The sequence below is a fragment of the Odocoileus virginianus genome, chromosome 5, assembly GCF_023699985.2.
Source record: "Odocoileus virginianus isolate 20LAN1187 ecotype Illinois chromosome 5, Ovbor_1.2, whole genome shotgun sequence".
Lineage (NCBI taxonomy): Eukaryota > Metazoa > Chordata > Mammalia > Artiodactyla > Cervidae > Odocoileus > Odocoileus virginianus.
Window position 1 is genome coordinate 14,098,990 of NC_069678.1, and position 19,033 is coordinate 14,118,022.

A 19,033-nucleotide genomic window follows, 5' to 3' on the forward strand; every position below is an offset into this window, starting at 1 on the left:
CCCAGTTGGGGGATGCATCTTATTGCCTTCCCCAACCCAGCTGCTCGGTTTTCTGGGAGTACAACGGACATGCCTTCTCAGGTGCTTGGGAGTTGATTTCTGGCTGCGACACTCCCAGTGGATGTCGACTAACCAGAATCCCAAGAAGTCTTGGTTAGCAACGAAGCCTGCTTGCAGTTTGGTAGAGATGTCTCTCTGGGGCCAAGATTGCCCACTTCTGACTCTGGCTGTCCCCCGCCTGCTTGTCTCTGGCGGGGGAAGGTCCAGTTCGCAGCCGGCTAGCTCTGCTCAGTCCTTTGTTCTGTGAGCGGGTCTGGCGGTAGCTTCAGTTCAGTTCAGTAGATCAGTCATGTCTGATTCTTTGCGACTCCATGAATTGCAGCACACCAGGCCTCCCTGTTCATCACCAACTCCCGGAGTTCACCCAAACTCATGTCCATCGAGTCGGTGATGCCATCCAGCCATCTCATCCTCTGTCGTCCCCTTCTCCTGCCCCCAATCCCTCCCAGCATCAGGGTCTTTTCCAATGAGTCAACTCTTCGCTTGAGGTGACCAAAGTATTGGAGTTTCAGCTGCAACATCAGTCCTTCCAATGAACACCCAGGACTGACCTCCTTTAGGATGGACTGGTTGGATCTCCTTGAAGCCCAAGGGACTCTCAAGAGTCTTCTCTAACACCACAATTCAAAAGAATCAATTCTTCAGTGCTCAGCTTTCTTCACAGTCCAACTCTCACATCCATATGACCAGTGGAAAAACCATAGCCTTGACTAGATGGACCTTTGTTGGCAAAGTAATGCCTCTGTGTTTTAAAATGCTATCTAGGTTGGTCATAACTTTCCTTCTAAAGAGTAAGCATCCTTTAATTTCATGGCTGCAATCACCATCTGCAGTGACTTGGGAGCCCCCCAAAATAAAGTCTGACACTGTTTCCACTGTTTCCCCATCTATTTGCCATGAAGTGATGGGACTGAATGCCATGATCTTAGTTTTCTGAATGTTGAGCTTTAAGCCAACATTTTTACTCTCCTCTTTCCCTTTCATCAAGAGGGTTTTTAGTTCCTCTTCACTCTCTGCCATAAGGGTGGTGTCATCTGCATATCTAAGGTTATTGATATTTCTCCCAGCAATCTTGATTCCAGCTTGTGCTTCATCAAACTCAGCGTTTCTCATGATGTACTCTGCATATAAGTTAAATAAGCAGGGTGACAATATACAGCCTTGACGTATTCCTTTTCCTATTTTGAACTAGACTGTTGTTCCATGTCCAGTTCTAACTGTTGCTTCCTGACCTGCATATGGGTTTCTCAAGAGGCAGGTCACCTGGTCTGGTATTCCCATCTCTTTCAGAATTTTCCATAGCTTATTGTGATCCACACAGTCAAAGGTTTTGGCATAGTCCAGAAAGCAGAAATAGATGTTTTTCTGGAACTCCCTTGCTTTTTTGATGATCCAGCGGATGTTGGCAATTTGATCTCCGGTTCCTCTGCCTTTTCTAAAACCAGCTTGAACATCTGGATGTTTACAGTTCATGTATTGCTGAAACCTTGCTTGAAGAATGTTGAGCATTATTTTATTAGCATGTGAGATGAGTGCAATTGTGTGGTAGTTTGAGCATTCTTTGGGATTGCCTTTCTTTGAGATTGGAATGAAAATTGACCTTTTCCAGCCCTGTGACCACTGCTGAGATTTCCAAATTTGCTGGCATATTGAGTGCAGCACTTTCACAGCATCATCTTTCTGGATATGAAATAGCTCAATTGGAATTCCATCACCTCCACTAGCTTTGTTTGTAGTGATGCTTCCTACATCACTTGACTTCACATTCCAGGATGTCTGTCTCTAGGTGAGTGATCACACCATCATGATTATCTGGGTCGTGAAGATCTTTTTTGTACAGTTCTTCTGTGTATTCTTGCCACCTCTTCTTAATATCTTCTGCTTCTGTTAGTTCCATACCATTTCTGTCCTTTATCAAGCCCATCTTTGTATGAAATGTTCCCTTGGTATCGTTGATTTTCTTGAAGAGATCTCTAGTCTTTCCCATTCTGTTGTTTCCCTCTATTCTTTGCATTGATCACTGAGGAAGGCTTTCTTATCTCTCCTTGCTATTCTTTGGAACTCTGCCTTCAAATAGGTATATCTTTCCTTTTCTCCTTTGCTTTTTGCTTCTCTTATTTTCTCAGCTATTTTCAAGGCCTCCTCAGACAGCCATTTTGCTTTTTTGCATTTCTTTTCCATGGGGATGGTCTTGACCCCTGTCTCCTGTCCAATATCATGAATCTCCATCCATAGTTCATCAGGCACTGTGTCTATCAGATCTAGTCCCTTAAGTCTATTCTCACTTTCACTGTATAGTCATAAGGGATTTGATTTAGGTCATACCTGAATGGTCTAGTGGTTTTCCCTACTTTCTTCAATTTAAGTCTCAATTTGACAATAAGGAGTTCATGATCTGAGAGACACAGGCAGCTCCCGGTCTTGTCTTTGCTGACTATATAGAGCTTCTCCATCTTTGGCTGCAAAGAATATAATCAATCTGATTTCAGTGTTGACCATCTGGTGATGTCCATGTGTAGAGTCTTCTCTTGTGTTGTTGGAAGAGGGTGTTTGCTATGATCAGTGTGTTCTCTTGGCGAAACGCTATTAGCCTTTTCCTTGCTTCATTCTGTACTCCAAGGCCAAATTTGCCTTTTACTCCAGGTGTTTCTTAACTTCCTACTTTTGCATCCCAGTCCCCTATAATGAAAAAGACATCTTTTTTGGGTGTTAGTTCTAAAAGGTCTTATAGGTCTTCATAGAATCGTTCAACTTCAGCTTCTTCAGAGTTACTGGGGCATAGGCTTGGATCACCATGATACTGAATGGTTTGCCTTGGAGACGAACAGAGATCATTCTGTCGTTTTTGAGATTGCATCCAAATACTGTATTTTGGACTCTTTTGTTGACCATGATGGCTACTCCATTTCTTCTAAGGGATTCCTGCCCACAGTAGTAGATATAATGGTCATCTGAGTTAAATTCACCCATTCTGGTCTAATTTAGTTAGCTGATTCCTAGAATGTTGACATTCACTCTTGGCATCTCCTGTTTGACCACTTCCAATTTGCCTTCATTCATGGACCTAACATTCTAGGTTCCTATGCAATATTGCTCTTTACAGCATTGGACCTTGCTTCTATCACCAGTCCCATCCACAACTGGGTGCTGTTTTTGCTTTGGCTCCATCCCTTCATTCTTTCTGGAGTTATTTCTCCACTAATCTCCTGTAGCATATTGGGCACCTACCAACCTGGGGAGTTCCTCTTTCAATAGCCTATCATTTTGCCTTTTCATACTGTTCATGGGATTCTCAAGGCAAGAATATTGAAGTGGTTTGCCATTCCCTTCTCCAGTGGACCACATTCTGTCAGACCTCTCCACCATAACCCGTCCGTCTTGGGTGGCACCACACGGCATGGCTTAGTTTCAATGAGTTAGACAAGGCTGTGGTCCATGTGATCCGATTGGCTAGTTTTCTGTGATTATGGTCTCAGTGTGTCTGCCCTCTGATGCCCTCTAGCAACACCTACCGTCTTACTTGATTTTCTCTTACCTTGGACGTGGGGTATCTCTTCACAGCTGCTTCAGCAAAGCATAGCCACTTCTCCTTACCCTAGGTTAGGGCTTTTTGTGGGATATCTGTCCCACAATCTGGATTACTATCCCAAGTTAGTTCCCTCAGATTGCCCTTGGGGCATTCAGGCCCGGTCCTTACCCTAAGCAATGCAGCCTGTGCCACCCTGTCCAGTAACCACTTGCCAGTGGCGGATGCGAGTGTCTGCGCTGCTTCTCCTCTGGGAGTTGCCGTTAGGCACATAATCTGTGAGCTGTAATTATTTATTTATTTTTCCTCCTGGTTATGTTGCCCTCTGAGGTTCCAAGGCTTGCCACACACCTGCTGGTGAGAGTGTTTCCTGGTGTTTGGAAACTTCTCTCTCTTTTAAGACTCCCTTCCTGGGATGGATCTCTGTCCCTACCTCTTTTGTCGCTTTTATCTTTTATATTTTTTCCTACCTCCTTTTGAAGACAATGGGCTGCCTTTCTGGGTACCTGATGTCCTCTGCCAGCCTTCAGAAGTTATTTTGTCGAATTTGCTCAGTGTTCAAATGTTTTTGATGAATTTGTGGGGGAGAAAGTGTTCTCCCCGTCCTATTCCTCTGCCATCTTTGAATTTTTAAAGTTTTATAATATTCCATGATACAGATACTTCCCATATTGTTCAATCATTCCTGAATGATAGACATGTCCCTTATTTTCAGGGTTTTGCCCTAAGAGAATGCTTTGAATCTATAGAGGGCATCCTCCTTGGGTACTTTTTTAACTGAAGGGAATCTTTTAAAACTTTTTCAGAAGGGAAATGCAAAATTCATAAGCTCTTTTGAGGTAAATGGAAGATTTTAAGGGGCCTTCTCCTTTGTGATGATCTGCTTGGAGCTAAGCTCCCACCTCCAGTCCCTCCTGCCCAGGCAGCTCCCTATTACTAGCCTCCCTGTTACTGCAGCTGAAGCCAACAATATTTCCCCTAGTGCAGCCAAAGCTGTTCTACCTAAGGGTCCCAGCCTCACTACAGCCCAAGGCCACTTTGTTTTTTCATTCATCCCAGGTTCTAAAGCAAATGTGCACTCTCCTTGCTAAATTACAACAGAGATGCTTTTATCTTCTGTTCACTAAAGATACCAGACAAGGAAAGGATACCCTGCCCCACACTCCCCCAATATCCCTCCCTTCCAGGAGCCAAGGTCACTCACTGAGGAGAAGGCTGGTGAATCCCAGGAGCCAGAACACCCAGCAGAGGTGGCAGTTGTCTGAGCAGACCCCATTGCAGGCTGCTTGCCAGCCTGTTCAGGTGCAGAGGAAACTGATGGAGGTAGATGAAAGAAGAGACAGCAGTCTAGAAGAGGCTCCCCAATCCTCACCTCTCTCTGGCCTCTGACCAGTGGAGATGCTCCTCTTATATCCTCTACACTTTCTCATCACAGGCTATATTTGCATTCCTGTTTCCTCCTGGTATTATATTTATTCATTTATTTATTTATTTTTCCCTTTATTTTTATTAGTTGGAGGCTAATTACTTTACAATATTGTAGTGGTTTTTGCCATACATTGACATGAATCAGCCATGGATTTACACGTATTCCCCATCCCAATTCCCCCTCCCACCTCCCTCCCCACCCCATCCCTCTGGGTCTTCCCAGTGCACCAGCCCCGAGCACTTGTCTCATGCATCCAACCTGGGCTGGTGATCTGTTTCACCCTTGATAATATACATGTTTCAATGCTGTTCTCTCAAAACATCCCATCCTCGCCTTCTCCCACAGAGTCCAAAAGTCTGTTCTGTACATCTGTGTCTCTTTTTCTGTTTTGCATATAGGGTTATTGTTACCATCTTTCTAAATTCCATATATATGTGTTAGTATACTGTATTGGTCTTTCTCTTTCTGGCTTACTTCACTCTGTATAATGGGCTCCAGTTTCATCCATCTCATTAGAACTGGTTCAGATGAATTCTTTTTAATGGCTGAGTAATATTCCAGTGTGTATATGTACCACAGCTTCCTTATCCATTCATCTGCTGATGGGCATCTAGGTTGCTTCCATGTCCTGGCTATTATAAACAGTACTGTGATGAAAATTGGGGTGCACGTGTCTCTTTCAGATCTGGTTTCCTCAGTGTGCATGCCCAGGAGTGGGATTGCTGGGTCACATGGCAGTTCTATTTCCAGTTTTTAAAGAAATCTCCACACTGTTCTCCATTTGATTAAAACTCTCCAGAAAGCAGGAATAGAAGGAACATACCTCAACATAATAAAAGCTATATATGACAAACCCACAGCAAGCATTACCCTCAATGGTGAAAAATTGAAAGCGTTTCCTCTAAAATCAGGAACAAGACAAGGGTGCACACTCTCACCACTACTATTCAACATAGTTTTGGAAGTGTTGGCCACAGCAATCAGAGCAGAAAAATAAGTAAAAGGAATCCAGATAGGAAAAGAAGTGAAACTCTCACTGTTTGCAGATGACATGATTCTCTACATAGAAAACCCTAAAGACTCTACCAGAAAATTACTAGAGCTAATCAATGAATATAGGAAAGTTGCAGGATATAAAATTAACACACAGAAATCCCTTGCATTCCTATACACTAACAATGAGAAAACAGAAAGAGAAATAAAGGAAACAATACCATTCCCCATTGCAACAAAAAGAATAAAATACTTAGGAGTATATCTACTTAAATAAACAAAAGACCTATGCATAGAAAACTATAAAACACTGATGAAAGAAATCAAAGAGGACACAAACAGATGGAGAAATATACCGTGTATCATGGATTGGCAGAATCAATATTGTGAAAATGGCTATACTACCCAAAGCAATCTATAGATTCAATGCAATCCCTATCAAGCTACCAATGGTATTCTTCACAGAACTAGAACAAATAATTTCACAATTTGTATGGAAATACAAAAAACCTCGAATAGCCAAAGCAATCTTGAGAAAGAAGAATGGAACTGGAGGAATCATCCTGCCTGACTTCAGGCTGTACTACAAAGCCACAGTCATCAAGACAGTATTGTACTGGCACAAAGACAGAAATATAGATCACTGGAACTGAATAGAAAGCCCAGAGATAAATCCACGAGCCTATGGGCACCTTATCTTCGACAAAGGAGACAAGGATATACAATGGAAAAAAGACAACCTCTTTAACAAGTGGTGCTGGGAAAACTGGTCAACCACCTGTAAAAGAATGAAACTAGAACACTTTCTAACACCACACACAAAAATAAACTCAAAATGCGTTAAAGATCTAAATGTAAGACCAGAAACTATAAAACTCCTAGAGGAGAACATAGGCAAAACACTCTCTGACATAAATCACAACAGAATCCTCTATGACCCACCTCCCAGAATATTGGAAGTAAAAGCAAAAATAAACAAATGGGACCTAGTGAAACTTATAAGCTTTTGCAAACAAAGGAAACCATAAGCAAGGTGAAAAGACAGCCCTCAGATTGGGAGAAAATAATGGCAAACGAAGCAACAGATAAAGGATTAATCTCAAAAATATACAAGCAAATCCTGCAGCTCAATTCCTGAGAAATAAATGACCCAATCAAAAAATGGGCCAAAGAGCTAAATAGACATTTCTCCAAAGAAGATACACAGATGGCTAACAAACACATGAAAAGATGCTCAACATCACTCATTATCAGAGAAATGCAAATCAAAACCACAATGAGGTACCCATTACATGCCAGTCAGGATGGCTGCTATCCAAAAGTCTACAAGCAATAAATGCTGGAGAGGGTGTGGAGAAAAGGGAACCCTCTAACACTGTTGGTGGGAATGCAAACTAGTACAGCCGCTATGTAGAACAGTGTGGGGATTTCTTGATATTGTATTTAGTGAAAAAGAAGATAGATTCTTCTCCCCAAGCAAATAATGGAGAAGCGTATTTATCGCATGTTTAGTTATGCAATATATATACTCTTTGTTTTCTGGTGGGCATTAAAGTAGTATCAGCTGTTTTACCTGGGTCTAAGAACAAATACTGAAAGTTGTCTTCTACTACAAAACAAATTCTTCCTTTCTCCAACACCAGTATTACCACCCCAAAGCAAACAAAGCAAGCTGGTATGCGCTCAATGTTTAAATGCAAAAAAGTCAAAGTGTGTCTCTTTAGTCTTTGCATTTCTTTAGTCCGTTCATTCTCTCTAGCTTGACTGTTTACTTTGTGTGAATTATTACTAAGGCCATCCCGCACACACCCAGATTACAAGTTAAAAGGAGGTTTTCTAAGTACTTGAAAGTATTGCAATCTTCCAGAGGCCTGAAGAATTGTGCAGGAAATATACTAAACTGAGCTCCTCCCCCTATAGATTTCTAGAAGCTGAGCTTCTAGTGACAGCTTGCTAGTGGACAGTGAAAAAGAAGGAACCATTTCACAGGAAATAAGATTCATTAACTATTTTCTTGTTGTTTAGTCACTCAGTCATGTCCGATTCTTTGCAAACCCATGGACTGTAACCTGCCAGGCTCCTCTATCCATGGGATTTTCCAGGCAAGAATACTGGAGTGGGTTGCCATTTCCTTCTCCAGGGGATCTTCCCCACTCAGGAATCAAATCCTCATCTCCTTCAATAGCAGGCAGATTCTTTACTGCTGAGCCACTAGGGAAGGCCTAACTAAAGTACATGGTGATATTACTAAATACTCTGAAATCTTTGGAAGAAGTGCCATGACTTTAATTAAAAACAAGATTCATATTTTTAATATATTAATTGAATGATAATGGAGATGGAGCAGGGGCTAGAGTGAGTACATGAGGCCAGGATAAACCCTCAAAGCCTAATGAGCTCTGTTCCACTAGTGCCCGGTTGTACCCTCTTGTCAACTATGCAGAACTTGCTAGATGAATCTCCAACTCCATAGACTTCTTCAAGAACCACATAGACTCCCTCAACATTGGATTAAAACTTTTAAAATTATTGTTCAAGTCTCTCACTAGTGTATAAAAGTATGTTTTTCCTCCATTGACCTTTCTTTTTGTAGTATTACTAACCTTACTAGTTCAAGAAGGTTTTCTACATAGACAAGCATGTTGTCTACAAATAATGATTGGTTCCTCCTCCCCTTTCCAATCTTTGTAGTTTTTTGTTTTTTTTTTTTTTAACCTTAAGGGATAGATAGAAAATTCAGGACAATATAGAATAGAAGTGGCTTAACTGGAAATCTTTTTGTTTCCAAACTAAGTAAAAACTTTCTATTTTCACAATGAAGTATGATTTTAAATTATATTTTAAAATATATATGGAAACTGCTGATGGCTCAGCAACAAAGAATCCGCCTGCAATGTAAGAGATGTGGGTTCAAACCCTGGGTTGGGAAGATTCCCCAGAGAAGGAAATGGCAACCCACTCCAGTATTCTTGCCTGGGAAATCTCATGGACAGGGAAGCCTGATGGGCTACAGTCCATGGGGTTGCAGAAGTCAGACATGACTTACCAACTAAATCACCACCACCACAAAACTGTACATACCTGTTTTTAGATTTATTAGTTTTATTGCTTTCTGATTGTATTTATGCATTTTCCTGCTTGCTCTGTGTTTTTTTTTTTTTCTTTTGCTTTTATTTTTTTCTGGTGTCTAAAGTTTAAAGTATTAATCATATGTATTTTTCTTTCCTATTATAAACCTTTAATTCTATAAATATCTCTCTAAGTACTGCTTTAAATTAAGCCCATAATTTTGGGCTGAACTTATATTTCAATTATATATTATACATTGCATAATATATATACCAAATATACATTATATTTCCATTTTCACTAAATGCAAATATTTTCTAATTTTATTTGAGACTTGTCGTTGGTCCACTGATTATTTAGAATAGTGTTCTTTAACTTTCCTGGTAGCTCATTTAGTAAAGAATCCACCTGCAATGCACTGGTTTGATTCCTGTGTCCGGGTTTGATGGAGGAAATATGGGCTACCCACTCCAGTACTCTTGGGCTTCCCTCGTGGCTCAGCTGGTAAAGAATCCGCCTGCAATGTGGGAGACCTGAGACCTCTCCAGGGTTGGGAAGATCCTCTGGAAAAGGGAAAGGCTCCCCACGCCAGTATTCTGGCCTAGAGAATTCCATGGACTGTATAGTCCATGGCGTCGCAAAGAGTCTCTCGCAAAGAGTCGGACATGACTGAGCGACTTTCATTTTCTTTAATTTCTAAGATTTTGGCTATTTTGTTTTGTTTTCATTATTGTTTATAGTCAAATTCCTTTATTACAAGAGAATAAGCTTTATCATTTCAATCGTTTCCTTGTCAAGGTTTGCTTATGATTCAATACATATCTTAGTGAACTTTCCACAGGCACTTAAGAATTGTAGTCTGTTGTTGGGTGGGGTGTTCTATTAGTGCCAGTTAGATCAAAGTCATTGATGGTGGTGTTTACCTCTTTTCCAGTTTTGCTTGTTTCTCATCTCCTAGTTCCATTACTGAGACAGGAGTGTTAAAGTGCCTGACTATAACTGTGGATTGGTCTGTGTTCCCTTCCATTTCTGTGAGTTTTCCCTTTCTGTACTGTGAAGCAGTTTTGTTAGATGTACATACATTTAGGATTGTTATTACTTGTTGGTGAACTTACCACTTCATCATGTGACATAGTGATGATAACTTCTCTGTTCTGAAGTCTACATCCCCTGATTTCTAACCATTCTAGCTTTCTTGGAATTAGTGTTTGCATGGTGTATCTGTTTCTCTTCTCTTATTTTAACCTACCTATATAATTAATATTAAAGCCATGCAGATGGAAAAATGTGGATGCTGGGTTAAAAGGGCCTTTTATCTCCGTGTCTGGTTGCCTATCTGCTCCCCCAGCTGAGGTGCTCTCTTGGACAGCAGTTGTCTTCTTGGTTTTACCCCCATCCCAGGGTGCATGTTGAAAAGTCCCATACAAATTTCATCACTATGTCATCCATAAAAAGGCCTTTGGTTTTCATTACTGCTAATTTTTCTGAGATCTTCTCTTTCAAACCTGTTTTTTAGTTTTTTTTTTCCTCCTGTACTGTCTCTTCCCTGATAGCTCTGTTGGTAAAGAATCCGCCTACAATGCAGGAGACTCCGGTTCAATTTCTGGGTGGGAAAGATCCCCTGGAGAAGAGATAGGCTACCCACTTCAGCGTTCTGGTCTGGAGAATTCCATGGACTGTATAGTTCATGGGGTCACGAAGAGTTGGACAGGGCTGTAGAGGCAAAGAGCAGGCGATGCAGGCCTCAGGACACCAGAGGAAAGTCTCTGTGAAAAGACTCGTCATTTTAAGTATTCATTTTTGTATTTAACTTTATGCTTCTAGACATGAAATATTTAATATGCTTATGGCCCACAGGCCTCGCCATATTCTTGCCTCTTACTCCCTCAGACACATTGGTTTTATCAATTATTCCCATTAGTATCATGTTTTCAACTTCTCCCTCTCACCTAAGTCTTTTATTCTGAAAACATGACTGAACCTCTTCCATGAAAGAGAACAAAACTTACTAAGTCTTATGACTTTCCCCCAGCTCCTAATGCATCTCTTTCCTGCTCATCACAGGCAGATTTCTTGGGAGAAATATCTACACTCTTTTTGTTTCTACTTATTCAGTTCCCACTCACATTTACCGTTGGATCTCACCGTGCTCTTTATCACTATAAGTTAAGACAGTTTCACCCAAGAAGGGTGCTGATGAGGGCTGAATATCTGTCGGGGTGGTTCTTTCACAGAACCAATCAGAATAAGGGATAAGGGTACTGGAGCAAAACTTACAGTCATGTCAGCAAACAAGTCCATTCTTGGCTCAACTCAAATTTTTTCATGGAAACCAGGAAAGAACTGAACCAACAGGGCAGGTGTGAATGCAAGTGTGGAGGATTAATGAAGAATGGAAAAGAAGTAGGGGGAGTATGAGACAGTAAAGTGGGGTAATTGCAGAAGGCTTTAGGTAACTTGCATTATGAAAAAATCAAGAGAGAGGTTAAAAAAAAGTATAAAATAGATCTCTGAGGACAAAATTGGTAGTTGGAACTGATTAACCAAAACTCAAGGCATTCCTGAGCTTGTACACCTTGTTACACTGCAATGATGAAAAGTTCAAATCACATTTTCCAGACTCATTATGGATACGGTTCCACCACTGTTTTTATGCTCACAGACTTTTCTTTGAGACAGAGCTATATTTGGGTCTAGGCTGGATGCAGAGCATCTATTTTGATGGCATCGAATGCTGAGAGAGAGAGCATGATTACAGCAGGCATCTTGCAGATTTCTGTTCAGAGCAAAGGCAGCAGCTCTTTTAGCAGCCTTATTCTGTGGTGTGATTCTAGATGTCATTTCTGGAATCTCTGGCTTGAATTTGTTTCCTCAGTTCAGTTTTGTCACTCAGTCATGTCTGACTCTTTGTGGACTGCAGCACGTCAGGCTTCCCTTTCCATCACCAGCTCCCCGAGCTTGCTCAAACTTATGTCCATAGAGTCGGTGATGCCATCCAACCATCTCATCCTCTGTCGTCCCCTTCTTCTCCTGCCTTCAACCTTTCCCAGCATCAGCATCTTTTCAAATGAGTCAGTTTTTCACATCAGGTGGCCAAACTATCAGAGTTTCAGCTTCAGCATCAGTCCTTCCAATGAATATTCAGTACTGATTTCTTTTAGGATTGAATGGTTTAATCTTGTAGTCCAAGAGAAGGTCCAAGGAAAGCCCAAGAAAAAGTCCAAGCTGCTTCTTCAGCTCTACCAATTTTTACCCCTAAATCCTGCTAAAGAGTATGAGTAGTCTGCAGCTAAAGACTTTAAGATAAAATAAATCACGTCAAAGAGAGTTGAAGTAGTGAGAATCTAAAGAAAGAATATGAAATCTCTGATTCAAGTAGATTTAAAAGCCATTGGGATCTGAATATGCTGCTAACTTATTTCCAATAGTAGGAAAAGACAAATAAAACAGCTGAACTGTTCTCTGTGACAACTAGAAATATCTCCATTTTGTGAGGCTGAGTCTCAGAGAAACCATGAGTGATGATTGGTCCTATGCCCAGGCTAAGGAAATGTTCTGTGTCCACGGCAATGGAATAGGAGTTTTGCTGGGGCTTAGTTCTAAAGGGTTAAGGATGGGAGAAGTTTGATAAGGATAAATGAGGACATTGCTTAATCTATTCCTGTGAAATCAACATAACAAGTGTTTCCTATGATCTATAGTCAGTCAGTTAAATCACCATCAATGCCTCCTACATATCTAGCACTTTCCAGTATGAAATTCCTTCACCTGTGAGATACAGATAGGTAAAAACAGGATTACCTTCCATTTTCTAGATGGGGAAACTGAGGCTCAAAGGACATTAATGGATAAGCCCAGGGTCTGGAAAGTCAGTACCTGACAAAATCAGGAATAGGACCAGGCCTCCAATGCCCTCCTCACCCCCGACCCGCTGCCAAGTTTCTTTCTGGATCCAAGTCCCTCTCAGTGCTGTGACTCTACCACACTAAGATGGTTTCAGACCTTGAGAAGCCATGAGAAGGGAGGACCAGGCCTTTTCCAGGGCTGCCCCTCATTTCTCCCACATCAGCCCAGGCAAAGGAACACAGGTCTTGTGGCTGTATCTCTGCAGCATCTGAGTAACACCGCAGCCCTTGGTCAACCACAGCCACCTGCCCTGCTCTTAGTGAGTCATGAACAGGCCTGAATCTCCAGCTACAACCAAGATGTGCAAAGGCTGTTGGCCTGAGAAGCCTCAACTGTTCTCTGAGCAGGGCCCTGGGACTCTCACTATCTGTGAGCTGCTGGATGTTGGACCTTGCCCTCATCCCTGGGGCAGTGAATTGTCCTAGGGAATCTTCAAGTTTAGTTTTCACAGGGTCTTTTAATCTTAGTCTTAACATCCATCCCATCAGTTATGCCAGCTACATCACCTTTTAAACCTGAGATGCTCCCCTGGTGGAGGGACTGCTCTCACCCCTTGCTTGTGCCCACCTACTGTGAGAGCTCCAGCCCCACCTCAGTTTATGGGTGAGCCCCCAACTTCAACAGGGTTCCCAGGTGGCTCAGTGGTAAAGAATCTGCCTGACAATGCAGGAGATGCAAGAGGTGTGAGTTCATTCCCTAGGATGGGGAATTCCCCTGGAGGAGGGCATGGAAACCCACTCCAGTGTTCTCGCCTAAAAAATTCCATGGTCAGAGGAGACTGGCAGGTAACAGTTCATGGGGTCGCAAAGAGCTGGACACGACTGAGCAACTAAGCACAGCACCTTCAGTGAGTCAAGTCTGAAACTCTCTTCTTACAATATTCAAAACTTTTAGACCTTTGATGCACATTATGTCAGCAATAATATACAATGTAGAATGCAAGCTTTCATTAATAATAAAAGACTCCCTGTCTGGGGACAGGTGACTAACCATGGACCTGAGTATCACCTTCTCATGAGCAAAGTCCTTCCCTAAAAGCAAGGGTGCTCACTCAGCATAAACTATGTGATGGTCAGGAAGCAGTTATTTTCCCTGTATCTGGAAACTTCTTACCAGATTAGACACACTTCCCTGAAGGTCAGATTGCTGATGACCCTTATCCTGAGGACACATACTGTGCTGACCAATGCCTTTCATGTTATCAGTATAAACCCTCCCTAGATGTGCTGGTACCATAGTCTCCTGTCCTGGGAGAGCCAAGTAGTTAAGATTTGAGTTATGTCTGAGTTTCATCTTCTTTACTTATTACCTAAATAACACCAGAAATAGCTGAACTTATATATACCTGCAAGCTTTTTACAGTGGGGGATATTTATCTATTTTAGGAGCCTCTAGATTTAAAAAGAGTTGTTCATGCCACTAGTGAGATCCCCGAGAGATGTTTGACAAAAATACCTATTTTAATATGAACCCCTTAAATATGAACTATTTCTTTCATTATGAGTGTGTTGGTTGTTCTAGTAGACCAGAATTCCAGGGACACTCCTGCATGGCATTATATTTTCAATAAAAAATAAAATGGTCCTGGGAATGGTAAATACTGAAGATAAGCACCTACTAAGTCCTTCATCCATCTCACTTCTAAATTTTAAAATGTGAGCCACTGTTTAAGTGTTTACAATTAATGAAAAATGTGAATGTGTTTTGATAACATATTTGCCCACAAATAGTAGCTGTTTCACCCACCAGGAAGAAATGCTGTAAATACAAGAATATGGATTAACAGAGTAGATTATATAATTGAGGCTAAAGGACAAGAAGGATTAGGTCACAAAACAATAAATGCAATTACTTCAGATTTGCAGAGGAAAACATGGGGAACTGAATAAATGTTTTCCCAGGTTTACAGCCTCTGGATGAAGTTTTGAGTACATGGCATGTTCCTATGTGGCCTCTCTAACTAAAATAGGAATAAAATACAAGAAGAGATGGGGCTTCCCCAGTGGCTCAGCTGTAAAGAATTTGCCTACAATGCAGGAGACTAAGGAAAAACACGGTCAACCCCTGGGTTGAGAAGATCCCCTAGAGGAGGAAATGGCAACCTACTCCAGTATTCTTGCCTAGAGAATCCCATGGACAGAGGAGCCTGATGGGCTACAGTCCATGGAATTGCAAGGATGATGTCTGATTTACCGACTAAGCCACCACCGCTCAATATAAACACTATGGGCCATGAGATGGAACACTCCTGCATCCCAGGAGCCTCCAAGTGTCCCTTACAAATCACAAGTTCCCCTTCCCCAGAGAAAAGTACTTCCTTTCTTTTCTCCATTATTTGACCACCTCAGTAGACATCTACAAGCATGGTTATTTCCTTTGCCATTTGAAGGAATTCACACAAGAGAAGCCACATAGTTTGTGTTCTCACCTCTCTGGCTTCTTTCACTCAACATTACAGGAGCCTTTCTCATGTGTCCCCTGGAGACAGGTGCATGCATTTATGTAGACCAGGTAGGAAGAAGCAGAACTGCTGAGTTGTAGGGATTGTTTGGAAAAACATAAATAAGCTCCTAGCATAGTTCTCTGCACATGGTGGGCACTTAACACAGTGTCATTCTTTACTGTGCTGTATGACACGAGCCCTGCTCCATTTCTGAAACAGGATTCTCCCAACTCCCATCTCTAGCACCAATCTGCTTCCCTTTCTGTTACCACCACCTCTTACCAGCATCCTGAATCCAGATTCTCTCCCACTGGCCCCCACAGACAGAGCAGTCTCAGTACCAGTGTTTTATTCTCTCTGTCTCACACAGAGAGAATGAGGGTTCCTTAGGATATTCTTCCAGGAACAAGATGAAGTCAATCCAGGAGGAGCCCAGCCCTCTGTCTTCCATCCCTCCTTCTTCAATAATACCCTTCTTTGACAAGATGGTGCTGCTTCACATTTCAGAAGGTGGATCTTTAAATAACAAATGGGGATGGTTTAATCTGTATTTCAAAGGAAGTGATTATTCAGGCTTTGGGGACATTTTTTCAAAGAAATTGAGGCAAGGGGAAAAAATCTGAAAAGTGGAACCAGATGAATACGTCAGGGTGGGACGCAGGAGTGGTGGGGAAGCAGATAAGCTGCCTGGCTGAGGAGGGGCACTGGTGGATGGGGTAGAGTCTGAAGAAATAGCCCTGGTGCCTTTGATTCTCTGCCTTTAAGAAAATCTCTGTTGTGTTCCCACTGCTCAGTTCCATAATCTTGTGCCATTTTTCAAAAAAGGTTTTTGTTGTTTGTTTTTGTCATTGCCACTACTGTATGTCAGGTCTCAGAGAGAGTTCCTGAAAATTCATATGATTAAGGAATAGAGTTTATTGAAAAAAAAAAAATTACCTAGAGAAGTTGTCAAAGGGAGGAAAGGAAGTGAACCCAGCTCTCTCATCATCCCATGAACAGGAGTGGCTGGGCCTCAGTGACTTGCTGGATGCACAGATTGAAGCTGTGCTTCAGAGGAAAGACATTGCTTCCAAGTCATTCTCCCTTCTTACAGGGCAATGGGTGAGGGTAGCCTTGACAGCAAGGGGACAGGCATATCAGTGACCTCAAGAGTCCGAGTTAGGTACAAGCAGTTTATAATAGTCTTCTGGGAGTGTAGGCAGCCCGGTACCAGGGACTTGAGACGTGGGGCATTTGTAAGCTCTCTGCCCCGGGATAGATGGAACTCATGAGGGTGGGTGCAGACTCTCCCAGGAGAAGGAGAAACTCACAATACCAGTTGGGATGATGTCCTGGAAAACCAGAGTGAGCTCCAGAGGGTTCAGTTCTGGTCCTGGCTTTCTAGGAGACCCTGGGCAACACCCAACCATTGCTCCCTGGATCTGTGGATGAAGTCCTGTGCTCAGGTGTGAGAGGCACACCTGACCCTTCGCCTGCACTTGCTATCTCCTGGACTGAACCTGCACAGGTCCTCGATCTCGGCCTTGCTGGTGCAGGTGCGAAGTAGGTGTTCATGGGGTTAGGTCAGGGGTGGTGGGAGGAGGCAGTTTTGGCAGTGAGAACCTCTGGGAATTGGGTGACTGTCAGACTGAGAAGTAGAGTTCAAAGCAGGCAGGATCCTCTGAGCACTGACTGGAGTCTGGAATTCCTTTTGGGGAAAAGTTAGCTTGAAGGCCAGAGCCCTTTATCTCCAGTGCCACCTGTTTCAGGAATTCTCTGGTTGTTTCAGGAGGAAGTTGAGCCATCCTCACATCAAGCAAACACATATTCAGCACCCACTCCTGGAAGGGACTGAGGGAAGCCTGAGGACAGAAGTGGAAAAGACGGTCCTGGTTTCAGGGCTCCATTTCCTGTGGAGGCTGCAGACCCACACCCATCAGGACCAAAGTCTTCATAGGAGGATATTAGTCTCGCTGCTCTCCTGTAGTTTACTCACGTGGGTCTGGCTGTGACACTGGGCTCTGTCCACATTCCCTGGATTCTGCGGGCCCTGCTCTCCAAGCCTCACCCCCGGTCTGCTTGGTCTGGCTCTGCCTCCCTTCATGTGGGTCTTCTCCACAGTCCCCCTCTTGGCTGATGGAGTCTTGATCTGAGTGGATGGTTTACCAGGGACTCACTGTTGCCAACTCTGGTCATCACTTTTGCTTTCAGGCTCCTGTTGTCCAAGTCCATCCTCTTGGGGCTTGTCCCTGTGACCCACCGTCCCTTCCATTCACATCAGCCCTCCACACACTGAGCTGTATAGCTGGAAGGGGCCGTGGAGAGACTCAGTTCTCCACTTCTCAGTCCTCTTTGCTGCTATCCTCTATCCTGAAACTCCCAACCTTACTTGAACACCTGGAGACATGTGAGGAGGGATCTGGAGAAAACCTAGGCAGACAATGGGCTCACGTATTCCCTCTTTGTCCTTCTCTCTCAGACTCCTGTGTTCCTGGTAAATTCTGAGGTCTAAGAAGCTGACTTCTTTTCTTTTTAAATTAACTCCAAGTTCCTTGCTTTGGCAATTTCTCACATCCCTGAGCACTCACATGCAGACTTAGAAAACTGAAGCCCACAGCATTTCACACCAGTAGCCCCCAGGTTACACCTGCCTTGGCCTCTGTCAGGAAGAGAGACACCAGCCACAGACTCCTGAGCTATATCTCTTCTCATTCCCGCAGCCCCTTCTCCTCCTAGTGGCCAGGTCCACCTGCTCTTTGCAGGTCATCCTGCACTCCTCCTCTGAAAGGCTTTTCTGCATTCTTTCAGCCTTCAAATATTTTATTTTGTTCTTCTTGTTGAAAGAAAATGCTTAAGAGCCTCTAGTATAGCACATACAATCAACAGTAAATTGATTTGTGCTTCCAGCTCACCCACTAGACTTTGGACTCCTCTAGTACATTGACTTTGCCACCTGTCTTTGCATCCCAGTGGTGCTGCACACATTTGACACTCGTTACATGTTTGTGGAATATCTGATGTTGGAAGACATCCTTTCAGGATCTCTCCAGGACCATTTGATCTTCTGCCACCAAGTGACACTAACACTCAGGTGCTGCAGGTGGGCAGGGAGGCAGATGCTTTGGAGGAGATTTTGGTGCTGATTGAAGGTAATGCTGATGGGCCATGGAGACTTTGCTTTGTTTCTTCCAGACTGTCTTGGTCTTCTCAGAGTTTTAGCACAAAGTACCATAGATTATATGACTTAAACAATACAAATTAGTTTCCTTATAGTTCTAGAGCCTGTGAAGTTCAAGATCATGGTGCTGCTTGAGGCCCTCGCTGACAAAGGACTTCTTCCTGCCTTGCTGTCTCCTTAAGGAGGACAGCTCTGATAGCTCTCCCTCTTCTTATAAGGGCACTGACCCCATCCTGGGAGTTCTACCCTCATGACCTCATTTTAAAGTAACTGTCTGCCCAAGACCCACTTCCTAGCACATTCCATCTGGGGTTAAGGTTTCCACATATGAATTTTTGGGGGGACACAATATTCACCCTTCACGGCAACCTCAGGGTGATAGAGGAGTGGTTAGAACTATGGAGAGGGGCACACTGATTTGTGGAGCATCAATTCAAATGTAAAAATTGT